Source organism: Delphinus delphis, chromosome 19, assembly GCF_949987515.2.
Source record: "Delphinus delphis chromosome 19, mDelDel1.2, whole genome shotgun sequence".
NCBI lineage: Eukaryota > Metazoa > Chordata > Mammalia > Artiodactyla > Delphinidae > Delphinus > Delphinus delphis.
In genome coordinates this window covers 17806874-17819992 of record NC_082701.1, presented here as the reverse complement: position 1 = coordinate 17819992, position 13119 = coordinate 17806874, and positions in this window count along the sequence as shown.

Genomic DNA, 13119 nt, shown 5'->3' with positions numbered 1-13119 from the left:
CCTCCGAGGGGTCCACCCCAGGGCCGGCTATATCGATTAGGGCTTTCTTCAGGGGGAGGGAGACATCAGTGAGTCCGCGACAAGACTCGCCAGCGCTGCTAATATTAGCCCAGGAAGGCAGCTCACTGATGGATTAGGAGAAATTAAGAATTCAGATTCTGTAATTTGAATTGAAGGCCGCTGCTTGCTGACAGCTCATACTTCCCCAGAAATTAATGAGTGAAGGAGAGACGGCAGTGCCGATTTTCCTCTTTGACGATATAATTTTCCCCTGTGATCTGCGCCTCTGAAACCCCATCCCTAAGCAGGCACTCACAAGGAAGGTGGGGTCCTGTTTGTCTCAGATCCTATTCCCAAATCCTCTTGCATCCCAGAAGTTCCCTGGAACCGGCCCCCTAATTCCCGACAGAGCCCTGGGCTTCTGCCTGCTGGTGTTCTCAGCGAGGGGCCAGCCCAGGGAATGCCAGAAGGACAGGCTGTGAGGCACAGGCAGACCTTGCTTCCTGTCCCTCCTGACCGTGTGCGCTGCCGGCCAGGATCCTAGCCTGTACAATGGAGATCGTACGTGCACCCCACCCCAGGGGGTGTTGTGAGGCACAAGATGCGAACAGGAACACGAAGGTTACCTTCTTTCCCTCCCTGCCTCTTCTCCCTGTGCATCTCAGCTGTGTGGTTCTTCAGAAAGCCCGCCAACCTCCCCACGGCCAAACCGGGCCCAGACCCGTTTCCTGCGGGAAGTCCACCTGGCTTCGCCCTATTGAGACTGATGGCTTCTAAGTGCTTGAGGCCTTCTTTCTTCACCGTCTTTTCTGTGAAGTCTCAAAGTTTCAGGTTATTCTGGGAAGGGGTGTGTCCTGTCTCCCAGAAGGTTGTCAGCTTCCCCCTGACAGAACTGGTCCTGTGCCCGGCACCCAGTAGGCGCTTAACAACTGGTGTATGAGTTTAACCAGCGCTTTCTATTCCCTTTGCACCTGCCTCACTGTCCCTCCACCCATGCCCACCAAGTGCCCGGTAAACCCTTGGTGATGACCGGCAGATGTTGAGGTCCACCAGGGCCCGGCCAGTCCTCCCTGCAGGCCCAGTGTCCACGTCTTGGGGGCGAGGTGTGTGTGGGGGGCACATTCACTCCTGCTGCGAGTAGCTCCCCAGAGCACAGTCTCCAAAATGGCAGCTTGTAAGCAATTTTTAAAAAGTGATGGACTTCCCTGGTGGCGCAGTGGTTAAGAATCCGCCTGCCAAGGCAGGGGACACGGGTTCGAGCCCTGGTCCAGGAAGATCCCACATGCCGCGGAGCAACTAAGCCTGTGCGCCACAACTACTGAGGCTGCGCTCTAGAGCCCGCGAGCCACAACGACTGAGCCCTGTGCTACAACTCTGAATCCCGCATGCCTAGAGCCCACGCTCCGCAACAAGAGAAGCCACTGCAATGAGAAGCCCGCGCACTGCAACGAAGAGTAGCCCCCGCTCGCCGCAACTAGATAAAGCCTGCGTGCAGCAACAAAGACCCGATGCAGCCAAAAATAAATAGAATAAATTTATTAAAAAAAAAAGTGATGACATGGTGTTTGTTAAGGTAACAGGTAAGTCTTTAGAGGGAGTCCTGAGAAAGCCAGGCCTCGAGACACACGGAGATGGAGTCCGAGGTGGACCATCCCTTGTCCCTCCTCCAGACCCCTCAACCTCTGGGGCACACCCGCCCCTGCCCTTCTGCCCCAACTCCAGGCTTAGTCTCCCCACCTGGCACCTGGCTGAGCGCTGGCTCAGGGATGAGGCGGAACCTCCTCAGCTGCCAGGCAGAAGGGCCCTGCAAGGCTTGGAGCCCACACGTCTCCACGGAACCGGCCACCGAGGATCTAGGGTTGGACTTCCCCAGCCTCACAGAGGACACGCAGGGAATGAGCTGAAACGGCTTCCTTCAGAGCTGGGAGGGACCTCAGGAGTCACCTAGGACCAACTCTCTCTTTGACAGCTGGGGAAACTGAGGCTCAGAAAGTCTCGACTATCTAATAGGGAGAAAACTGGCTGAGTGATCCCTGGAGCAGGTAATCCCAAATCCCTCTAGAAGGCTCTGCTGGGTTCTGGAAAAGCAGACGTTCTTCCCAATTCTGCTTCCTCAGGGCTAAACTTGTTTGAGCAAAAGTTTACCCCCGGGTGGGCTGGACCTGAAGGCAGAGAAAGGAGATTGGCAGAAAAGCAGTTTTCCAAGTGACTGACGGGGTGCTCTGGGCAGGAAACACGGCTGCTGGATCCTGTCTGCTCCCCCAACCTGCTTGCCTGGGAAATGCCCCTTACCAGCACCACCACCAACGTTTTCTTTCCTGCCGAGGCTAACCCTGGATGCAGCCTGAACGTCAGGGAGAGGGTGAGGGTCTGGGGAGTGGCTGGGAAGCATGTACCACCATGCAAAGTTCCGGGGCCGGCAGGCGCCGCCTGACACTCCGAGGCTGCTGCCACTCCCGCGCCTGCCCTCGCATGGACCCTCCGGTGCCCAAATCGCCTTTTCCCAGATCCAATTCAAACGTTGTTTGGAGCAAGGTTGAAATAATCACATAATCATTTTCTCCTGTGAAGTTACTGGCTGGAGCCCGATTTGAAAGCTGATCTGGTAATTGAACCTGAGGAGTGGCAATAGCAGAGGCGCTGGGGTGGGAGGGGCTCTTCCCGGGGATCAGACCACCCCTCCCACTGCAGCAGTAGGGGCATCACGAACCCCACTCCTGTTGCCCGTCACCATCTCACTCACTTCCTCTGGTCACAATGTCTCTTGAGGTCGCAGGGCTCCCAGCCCACATCAGGAGGACAGCAGGTCCAGAGATTATGTCATCAGACTTTCTCAGTTCACAGGCCTAAATGGGGAGGCCAACGTCTACCAAGGGGTCCAACAAAGCTAGGACTCCAACCAGGGCTTACTCTCCAGCTAGCGCTCTGTCTCCACTCTAGGTTTCCTGTCTCCCCTGAAGGAGCCCCAATACCCCAGAGCTACACTCTCCCCACCCTCTCCTGCCCTGCCTACCCCCATCTTGCATGAGTCCCTGGGTCAGTCCCACCATATTCTCCCTGCAGAGGGGAGGGGAAGGCCTTACCTGCTCGCTCTCTGGTCTAATGGACCATGCACACAGCTGATTCCCTGCGCACCCACAGCTGAAACGCCCACACTGGGCTGCCTTGCCCTGTCCCTCCCAGCACGAGGCTGAGGCCGGGGATCAGAATATCTGCCACTTGTCGCGGTTCATTCATTTCTTCCTTCTTTCCTTCCTTCTCTGAATGTTCATTTGTTCTTGCTGCACGTGAAACCCTGAACAGGATGCGGGGATGATCAAGGATTGACACGGCAGCAACTGCCCTCATGGCCCAAGGGCAGATATGAACAAATTAACAACTATAACACGATAGGAGGGCCCTTACCTGCAGCTGGAGAGATCGGGCGGGGCGGGGGCGGGGCTTCCTGGACGAAGAGCCCGCTAAGCCGAGGTGTCAAAGCTGAGAGGAGTGTTTTCCCGAGATGGACGCAATGGCCGGGACACAAGCAAAGAAAACAGGTGTCACCTTGGGCAAGCTGAGGTCTCAGTTTCCTCATTTCTAGAATGGACTCCCTGCTCTGCCTCTCAGGATTCTGGACGTACTTTGTGAGATGGAAAATTCCATTCCACTGATTATTGTCGTTAATGGAGGGCACTGGTCCCCCAGCGCAGACGAGGGGATAGAGTCTGGGGGAGGTGTGAATCAATGGTCAGGGCTGGTGGGAGAGGACGGCGGGGCAGGGAACTGGAATTCAGGACTTGCTCCGGGGAGCCCTTGTGGTTATTTGGTATCGGGAGTCAGCTGAGCGGGGGCAGGGAAGAAAGTGCCTTGACCGCGTGGCTGGGAGTTGGGGTGGGAGAAACCTCGGAGTTGGCGGCTGCTGGGAGGGCTAAGCCTGGCTCCTATGGTCAGGGTCCAGCTTCCACAATACTAGTACCTGCTGGGCCTCGGGCACTCCAGGCCCAGGGAGTCAAAGTGAGACTCTGGGCGGGGCGGGGTGGGGGGAGGGGAGGGTGATGTCTAGTCCCCTTCCTGCACCTCTCAGCCAATCAATACCTGCCCTGCTCCCCTGCCATCGGCAGGGTTGGTGCTAGCTGTGTCGTTCTGGAACTGACTGGCTGGCCCGGAGAGCCCACAGAACGCCCCTCCCCCATGAGGGCTCAGGAGGAGACCTAGCCCTGGGCAAGGTTTGTGCTTCCCTTATCAGTGGCACCAACCACTGAGCTTCCTGCCCCCTGGGCCCTCCTAAGCCCATGCCTGTGCCGCCCCCCCCCCCCCCCCCCCCCCCGCGCCCTTCCTGGCACGGCTGGCCTCCCGGTCAGCAGCTGCAGGGGTGAGTCACAGATCTCATTAGAGCTTAATTAATCAATTGAGTTAATCAGACAGCTGAGATGCACTGTGGTTGCAGATGGGAGCGGGAGAGAAAGAGTCAGAGCATGAAGGACCGGGTCAGGCGAGCTGGACTGGCAGGGCCGGGGCTGGCAGCGGAGCCTGGCGGGTGGCGCTGGCCAAGTCCGCACCTGAGTCCCAGGGAAGGAGGATCAATGGGCTCAGCAAAGGCCCAGGATGGGCCGCTCTGAAACGTGCCATTTGCTGGGTGCCAGAGACAGCACCTGGGGAAAGAGAAAGCAGGACTCTTTCACCCCAGCTTCCTCTCTCATTTTTTATCTTGTCACGTGTGTCTCTGAAAGCTTTGAAATCCTTATTTGAATGGAATGGGCAAAGGAAAGAAAGAAAAACAGAAAGACAAAAAAGGTAGGTCCTCACATTCCCAGAGATCCCAGTCTGATGAGGGAGGCCAGATGTCTCCTGGGAACACAGACAGAGATCAGGACTCAGAGATAGAGAGACACACGTCTCTCCAGTCGAGCTGCTCAGGCTCTGGACATCTGGACTTGGGGGGATGGGGAGGGGCCAGAGGGATCAGAGCCAAGGGCTGGCAGGAGTCCAGGAAGAATATTGGGAGGGGAGCATCTGAGCAGAGTTTACACTGTGATTTGCAAAATGATGTTTCATCTATTTTTTCTCACATCTGACCTTGGTATTACCTGGTGCTGGGGGAAGGTGAGCAGGATGGGAAGGGTGGTGGTGGGAGACGGATTCAGAGAGGATTCACAGACACCCCCTCCCCTTAGGCCCTGCCTGCCAGGGGCTTACAGTTTCCACTGGGCGACAAGCTAAGTGCCGTCTCTGGTGACCCAGAGTCTGAGGCCGTGAGAGATAAGGGTTCAGGGCCTGGGCCATGCAAAGGACTGTGGGAGACAGACTAGAGGAAGGCAGGCACTTCTGATGAGGTTGAGGAAGGCTTCACAGAGGAGGCAGCATGTGAGCCAGGTCCTGCAGGCCTTGGGATTCCAATAAGTAGGAGGGGGTGTGGAGAGGAAGGGTGTCGCAGGAGGAGAAAATGGCCGGGGCAAAGGCAAGGAGAGTGGACTGAGTGCAGCAGGTTAGCTGACCCCACAAGCTGGGCTGAAGACAAGGCTCCTGCTTGTGGCGGGAAGAGAGGGCTCTATGCTAGGGGGGCTCTTTGAATGCCAAACCCAGGGGTCCACAGTTGAATTTGGTAGGCACTGGGAATCACTGCCAGTCTCTAACTGGAAAGAATGGGCTTACAGCATTTTTTGGAGACAGTATGTCTGTGGGGGCAGCCCTGTGGGGGATGGAACCAAGATGGAAGAGACCTGAAACAGGAAGAGAGAAAGTGTGTGTGTGTGTGTGTGTGTGTGTGTATGGGGGGAGGGGCTATGTGTGTACATGTGTGTACGTGTGGTCATGTATATACATATTTGCATGTATATGTGAGTGTGTGTGTGTGTCTAGAGCAGTGGTTCTTACTCTTAGGAGTCATAGATCTCTTTAAGCCTTGACGAAAGCTTAGACCCTTAGCTTAGAAAAATGCACGGACTCAAAATTTTGACTTCAGTGATGGGGACAGGAGACGTGTTCACGGATCTCCTGAAGCCCATTTGCTGGACCTCCTAGGGTTCAGATCACCTTAAAATCCCAACTCTCCTGTTTCGTTGCAGAGTCTGCAAAAAGCTGTAACTGAAGGCTCACCACGGTCTTGGTCCTGGGCAGCCTGGAGCCTCTCCCCATACCCTTCCTCTGGCAAGACAATTCTGCAGCCAGGACAGGGAGGACCAGTGGGTCATAGGGGCTTCGGGGCCACTTGGGCACAGGATCAGCCAGCCCGGGTGTGAGAGCTCCAGGCTGCCAGGTGCCCTTCCCTGGTTCCCAGCATCAGCAAAAAATGTCTGGCTAGACCCAGGAGAGCTGCCTCCCTGCCAGCACTGAACGCCCTTTGAGTTGCCCTGAAGTAGCCCTGTTCACTCCTTTTCACAAATCCTAGTGCTGAGAGCAGCTGAGAAGCGGGACCCAGGTGTCCTGGCCCCCAAGAAGGGAGCTCCAGCAAAGCTGTTTCTGGGTTTGCTGTGTCACTCCTGGGGAATCACACCCTTCCTGGACCTCTGCTCCTGCCCTCTTCCTGCGGCGGAAGCCAGCCTCCCCCAGGAGTAGGGTGGCCCCAGCAGACCCTGAGAACACACCCAGCAAAAGCCACCCAGGATGGGACGGCCTTGGAAGGGGCTCCCCTGCCCTCCCTCCTCATTTTCTCTTTCCGTCGCCCATGCTCACGGCTTCGGAAGCATACATTCTTTGTGTAAGAAGCCTTTCTACCCCTGTTGAAATGGTGTTGATCATGACCATGCCCTTTTGATCGACAGTGGAGCTCAGAGAGGGTCTGTGCCTCAGATCCCACAGCCAGGAAGCAAAAGCTCCAGGAATGAAAAGAGTGTCCAAGTCCAGCTGGCAGGCTCTTCCCTCCACACCAGGCTGCTCCAAGGCCTGGGGGATGCCAGGGGGGGATGCCCCGCCCCACCTCCCTAGGCCACTCACTCCTCCCAGCCCCCACTGAAGCCACTCTCCCCTCCCCATGCTCTGGAAAGCTCCTGCTAGAAACATCCCCCTGACAACTGCATTAAGACTAATACCCCTTGGGACTTCCCTGGTGGCGCAGTGGTTAAGAATCCTCCTGCCAATGCAGGGGACACGGGTTCAATCCCTGGTCTGGGAAGATCCCACATGCCTAGGAGCAACTAAGCCCCGTGCGCCACAACTACTGAGCCTTCAAGCCACAACTACTGAAGCCCGCGCACCTGGAGCCCGTGTTCCACAATGAGAAGCCCGCGCACTGCAACAAAGAGTAGCCCCCACTCGCTGCAACTAGAGAAAGCCCACGTGCAGCAACGAAGACCCAATGCAGCCAAAAAATAAAAATAAAAAGTCTAATGCCTCTTGGTCCTCCACTGAAGCCAGAGTCTGACATTAGACTCTGGCCTATGATTCCCCCATCAAAGCTGGTGCATTTGCCCTGTCGTTAACAGTGGGCTCCTTTGTACCTGCTGCCACTCACATAAGCGCTCCAGCACATGAGAAGCAATGGCCACGCCCCCTGGGACGCACCCACTGTCCCTCCCACTCGCGATCTTCCCCTTGCCCTCCCCACCTGGCTTCCACCCCTTCTGCCACCTCCTTGGAGATGAGCATATTCAATGAGGCTCTGTTGGGGGAACTGTTTCTTTAATTTACGCCCCCCGCCCCACGTCTGTCCCTGGAATGTGATAAAAATACCCAGCATTGATTTTTTTCTTCCCCTTCTGCCGGGGATAATGTTTACCCAGGTGTCAATCAGGAGAAGAATTTGGCTTCCTAATTTCTCTTCTCCTCCCTGGGGGCCGTGCGTCTCCCAGCCTCACATGGACACTGAGCTGGAATCAAGGTTACTAATAATCCCCCAGCACACACAGACACCGAGAGCACATATATTAAAGTCACATATTGATTTATGTTTTCGGGTCCCTCTGCCTTGCTGCCCAGCCTCAGCCTTTCTCTCTGCCAAGGAGAAAAAAGAATTACACAGCTCTATTTATCGCCAAGATGTTTAGTGCAAAGAGCACTGTCTCCGAAGGTAATTCCCACCCCACACCCTCTTTGGGGGTCTTTTTAAAAAATAGTGTGGCATTGCCTATCCATAAGCATTTACCTTTTGTTGTTCATTCTTTAACTTTTCCCTGAAGGAAGCAGTGAGACATTTGAGGTAGACTGTCAGATGGACTTCCTGACGTGACAAATGATGGCTGCCGTCCCCACGGAGGTGGTGGGGTTGTCTTGCCAGCGGAGATAATCTTGTGGCAGGTGTGCGAAAGGGATGGGTAGGATGTGTGTGGACAGTGGGGCAATGGATTCAGTAACTTCTAGAAGTCACCCACCAGTCCAAAAGGCACCTTGTGATTAGTGGCTCACAAGTTATGGCCCCATTTAATAGCTGGGAAATTCAATAAGGTGAGGAGTGAGTTTACTTCCCAAGGCTTCAGGCTTGCCTTCCATCTGGACCCTGAGTTTGATGGGAAAAAACTTTCCTCCAGGCATGGGTGACTCCTACCCTGAGGTGACTCCTGCCCTGGGGGCATAGGTCTCTGGCTGGGGGGAGGTGGAGGCAGGAAGGAGGACAGACAGTCTGGAGATTCTGATTCTTTAATGTGAGATGGGGTAAGGAGGGGCTCTCAGAGCCCTAAGCCTGGCAACCACAGCCTCCCGCCACACCTCCCCTCCCACCCAGAGTGCGAGTCGCTCCTTTTGGTGGGGCAGCCATTTAAAAATGCCAAACTGGGCTTCCCTGGTGGCGCAGTGGTTGAGAGTCTGCCTGCCGATGCAGGGGACACGGGTTCGTGCCCCGGTCCGGGAAGATCCCACGTGTCGCGGAGCGGCTGGGCCCGTGAGCCATGGCCGCTGAGCCTGCGCGTCCGGAGCCTGTGCTCCGCAACGGGAGAGGCCACAACAGTGAGAGGCCCGCGTACCGGGGAGGGGGAAAAAAAAAAAGCCAAACCATTTGACTCCAGTTCCCCCAAGGAAGCTCTTGGAATGGAAGCAGTGCTGAGCGTGGGAACTCACATGGACTCAGCACCACTCTGTCCATGTCTGTCAGCGAGTTTCCTTCCCTCTCACATAAATACATCATCTCCTTTATACTTCACAAATAACTCTGGGAGGGAGAGGGTGTCAGCCCCATTTTACACATTGGAAAACGGAGGTTAAAGAATTTGCGCAGGGTCCTAGAGCAGGGGAAAGGCAAGCCTCGACTACAGCCCAATTCCTGATTCCTCCACAGAGCTCACCTGGGCCCCTGCCATGGGCGCAGCCACTGGTGACCTTCAGATCCCTCCAGCCTCCTTCCCCGGCCCAGACTTGAGGGCATGGCTCACCTCCAGGCCCAGCTAACTCTCCATCCTTGGTACTGGAGAAGCAGTTCCTCTTCTGATTGTGCCCAGATGTACCTAGGCTGGAGGTCAAAACATTCCGTGATGGAGGCTGACCCAGGTGCCCCCCCCCCCGCCCGGCTTCTGCCAGGGACTCCGGGGGGCTGGCTGCCCCCTGCCTTCCCTTTGCTGGTCTCCAGGATCTTGGCTGAAGTGCTTACAAACCCAGTGTCCCTCACTTCATTCTGGAAGTTATTTTACCCCTCTTGCAGGGCTGAGAAGTAAAGCCACGATACGCCAGCCCAGGGCAGGGCAGGGTCCCTCTGCCGTGTTAACCCCATAACCCTGCAACGTGAATGTTGAGCCCCATAGTACAGATGGGGAAACCGAGGCTCAGGGAGCATAAGCAACTTCTCCTAGGTCATCCAGAGGATAAGTGGAGATACTAGGGTTGGGTCAAGTCCATGTGACCCGAAGTCCTTGCTCTGGAGCTCCCTCTATCTCACTGCTCCTCCCGGGCTGTCCCCATCTGACAGGCTGGATGACGGCCGGGGCGGGCGTGTGGGGGGCAGACAGCACAGGGCGCGGCGGGAGTCAGCAACGAGGACCCTCCCAGGGAACTTTTCCCATTGAAAATCTGTCCCCCTCGCGGCCACGGGTGATGTAGGGCTGGAGCTGATGAGAAGTGTGCGGCGGAATGGAGGCGGGCGGCGCGGGCGGCGCGGGCGGCCGAGGCTGGGGCAACGCATTGAAATTCCGCGGGGCGCGGGGGGCGGCGCAGGCCCTGACACGGGTCGGGTAATTGATCTGGAGGTGCCAATTTGCAGCAACTAAATATTTGGTTTCTGCCTCTGCCCGCTTCGCACTCTGCTCAAACTTCAATTAAAAGCGAAAAGCGAGGGGGTGGGGGGCTGCGCGCCCGGGTCTTCGCGGCCCGATCAATGGCGCGGAGCCTGCGGGCTGCGGAGAGCGGCGCGCCGGCCGCGGGGCACCGTGGACGAGGGCGGGCCGGGCGCCCTCTTCCGGATCGCCGAGCACCGGGCAGCGGGCCGCCCGCGAGAGGCAGCGCCCGAGGGAGGGCCCGCGAAAGCGGCTCCACCAGCCTGGAGCCGCGGCTAGGTCTCAGCCTCGCAGAGCCGAAGCCGCCCGCTTTGTGCCAAACAGGGCCAGGCCTGACAGCCCCATTGCGGACGTCCAAGCCTGTGTCCTCGGGCAGGGATCCCGGGGAAGGAGGGGCCCCAGGTCGCTGACCCCCTCTCCCCATGCACCCACCACTTTGAGGCCGACCTTGGCAGTCAAGAGCATTTGCTCAGCCTCTTTCCTGAGAGCCGCTGGGTGCCTGGGGGCACTGGGCGCAGAGGTCTGTCTCCTCTCTGGTGTCTGCCCACCTGTGTACCCTTGGGTTGGCCAAAGCGCCAGGGGTAAATCCAACCCAAGCCCCTCCAAGGGTGGGGGTCTGAAGGAGACAGGGCAAGATGCTGAGAAATTGGGGAGGGGTCCTGGGGAGGTGGCTACAGCCTGGAGCAGGGAAATGGATCACTGGGTCACAGCTGCTTCATATCGGGGTTCCAGATAAACATAGTACCCTGTTAAAATTGCTGTATTGTTAATTAAACAGGTGTAATAAGCAAAAAAAAAAAAAAGAAGAAAAGAAAAAAAGAAAAAAAATCCCCTGCATTAGCAGGTGGATTCTTAACCACTGCATCACCAGGGAAGTCACTGTGTGCAGTTAGTCCCTGTGGAAATTCCTGTCTGTCAAGGATCTTTCACTACTTTGGAGGAGAGACTCCAGCACTGGTAAAGGGAGCTAATCATTGGTGCTGGGAAGCAGCGGGACCTCAGGGTCTGTTGGGTGGGGCAGCCTGGAAGTAGTTAAGGCAGTTCTGGTAAAGATATGATGAGGCTTCTGGATGAGGGTGGGGGTGACAAACAGGCATCCAGGTCAGAATGGAAGGTGGGGGTAGATTCAGATAGATGGAAAGTGAGGGAGTGGGGATTGGGATCTTTTCATCTGAGTGAAGGTTTCTTAAGGGCCAGAGCTGGGAAGTAAGGCAGAGGGGCTGGGAAGGTAAGTGAGGAAGCCCTTGTCCCCTCCCACATATCTGTGCCCCACCTTCTGGGGTGGAAGGATGCTACCAGACTTACCCCTTCACCAAGTGAGGCTGCTGCTGGACCACGCAGCTGCAGGCTGCAGCCCCTTTCCTCCCCTCCTCCTCTTTAAGCCCCTTCTCCCTGTCCCCCCAGGATTCCCTTGGTCTGCGGCTGGGTGTGGAAGCAGGGTCCTGCCCGTGTGGGCCCCAGCTTCCAGGTACTCAGATGGCCCTGCAGGATCCTCTGGACCAGGGAGGCCTGGGTACCAACCCCGTTCCCAAACACAGGGCTCTGGGGGAGGTTGGTCTCACCATCCCCCCTTTCCACCCCCTTCTACTCCAAGGAGAGGCCTCACCTCCTGGGCCCTCCTCATCAGCCATCAGTCCCATTCTCTCTCTTTGTGGCTTGGGCCATGTTTGAGGATGAGGAAGAACCCCTGCTGGGCCACCACCAGAAACCTCCCCATCTACCCCTGCTCTCCCACCCCAGGCCCTCCCTGGGGCTGCAGCAGGCCCCACGAAAAGCCAGAGCCCCTTTCCAGCCTGCAAGCTGGGTGCTTGCTCCCTCACATTCCCTCCCTCCCTCCCTCTCCCTGGGCCCTGAGCTGTGGAGAAGAATGATTTCCTGTAATTGGCCAGCAATCCGGCTGCCCGACTTGTTCTATCGACATGCTGGTTAGCTGGAAATTGTATTGGAATCTGAGCGATGGGGAGGGGAGGGTGGGGAGCAAAGGGAGGAGGCTCTTTGGGCCCCAGCTGGGTGCAGCCGCAGCTCTGCGGGTGGGACAGAGGAGCCACCAGCCACATCTCCCCTTCCCGGGGAAGGAGCAGGAGAGCAGCCCACAGAGCCTCAGCATCTCCTGCACTTTGCTCCTTTTCATCTGCCATCTCTGGGGTCTCCCCTGGCCACCCCATGTGGCCCCGAGGCCTCGGGTCATCACTGCCACCCTACTGCCTCTCCTGCTCCTGGGACTGGTTCCTCCTGACCTGGAGTGCCTTTGTGACAGCAGCCCTGGCTGTCCCTCTCCCATCCAATTTCTAGCCATGGTGGCCTGTTATGGAGTGTCCCAAACCTTCCCCTGCCCCTCCCTTCACCCTCCCAAGACAGAGAGAGACTGAACATCTGAAGAAGAGTTGACAATAACTCCTAGCTAAAGACCAGAGGCGTCATTAATGGGGACAGTGCAGGTAGTGGGAGGGGCATTGTACTGGGAGTCCAGAGCGTGGGATTATGCCTATTGGTTACTTGGGCCCCCGTGGCTCAACCTCTGAGGCTCCTGCACTCCTTCTCAGAGTTGAGGGACTTCAAGGAGATAGCTGCGGGATGTGCTTTGGAATCTGTAAGGCTCTGCTAGGTACCCTATGGCCAGCCTGGGCCTGGGGATAGGGATGGTTTTAGGGGCCCGCCTGTCCCCTTCATCCTCCCCGCCGCCGGGAGGCCGGTGCGCCTGCAGCCCTCGCTGGCGTCTTTACTGCTCCGCGCCGGGGCGGTGAGGCCCAGAGTGGGTGAACGGAGGGCAGGGCCCGAGCGCGCGGTTGCACGGTGGGAGGCCTGGAGAGCGTGCCGGTCGCCCTCGCACGGGGTGGAATGGGGACACATCCGTCCGCCCGGCGGCGCCAGCAAAGAGGACGCAGCGAGCCGCACGGCTTGTTAATTAGCGCCCGGGCCGGGGCCTAGCGCCCGCGCCTCCGCGGCTGGCGGGGGGATCTGACGCCGCCGCGGCACCGTAGGAGAGGCGGAAACGCCACCGGGA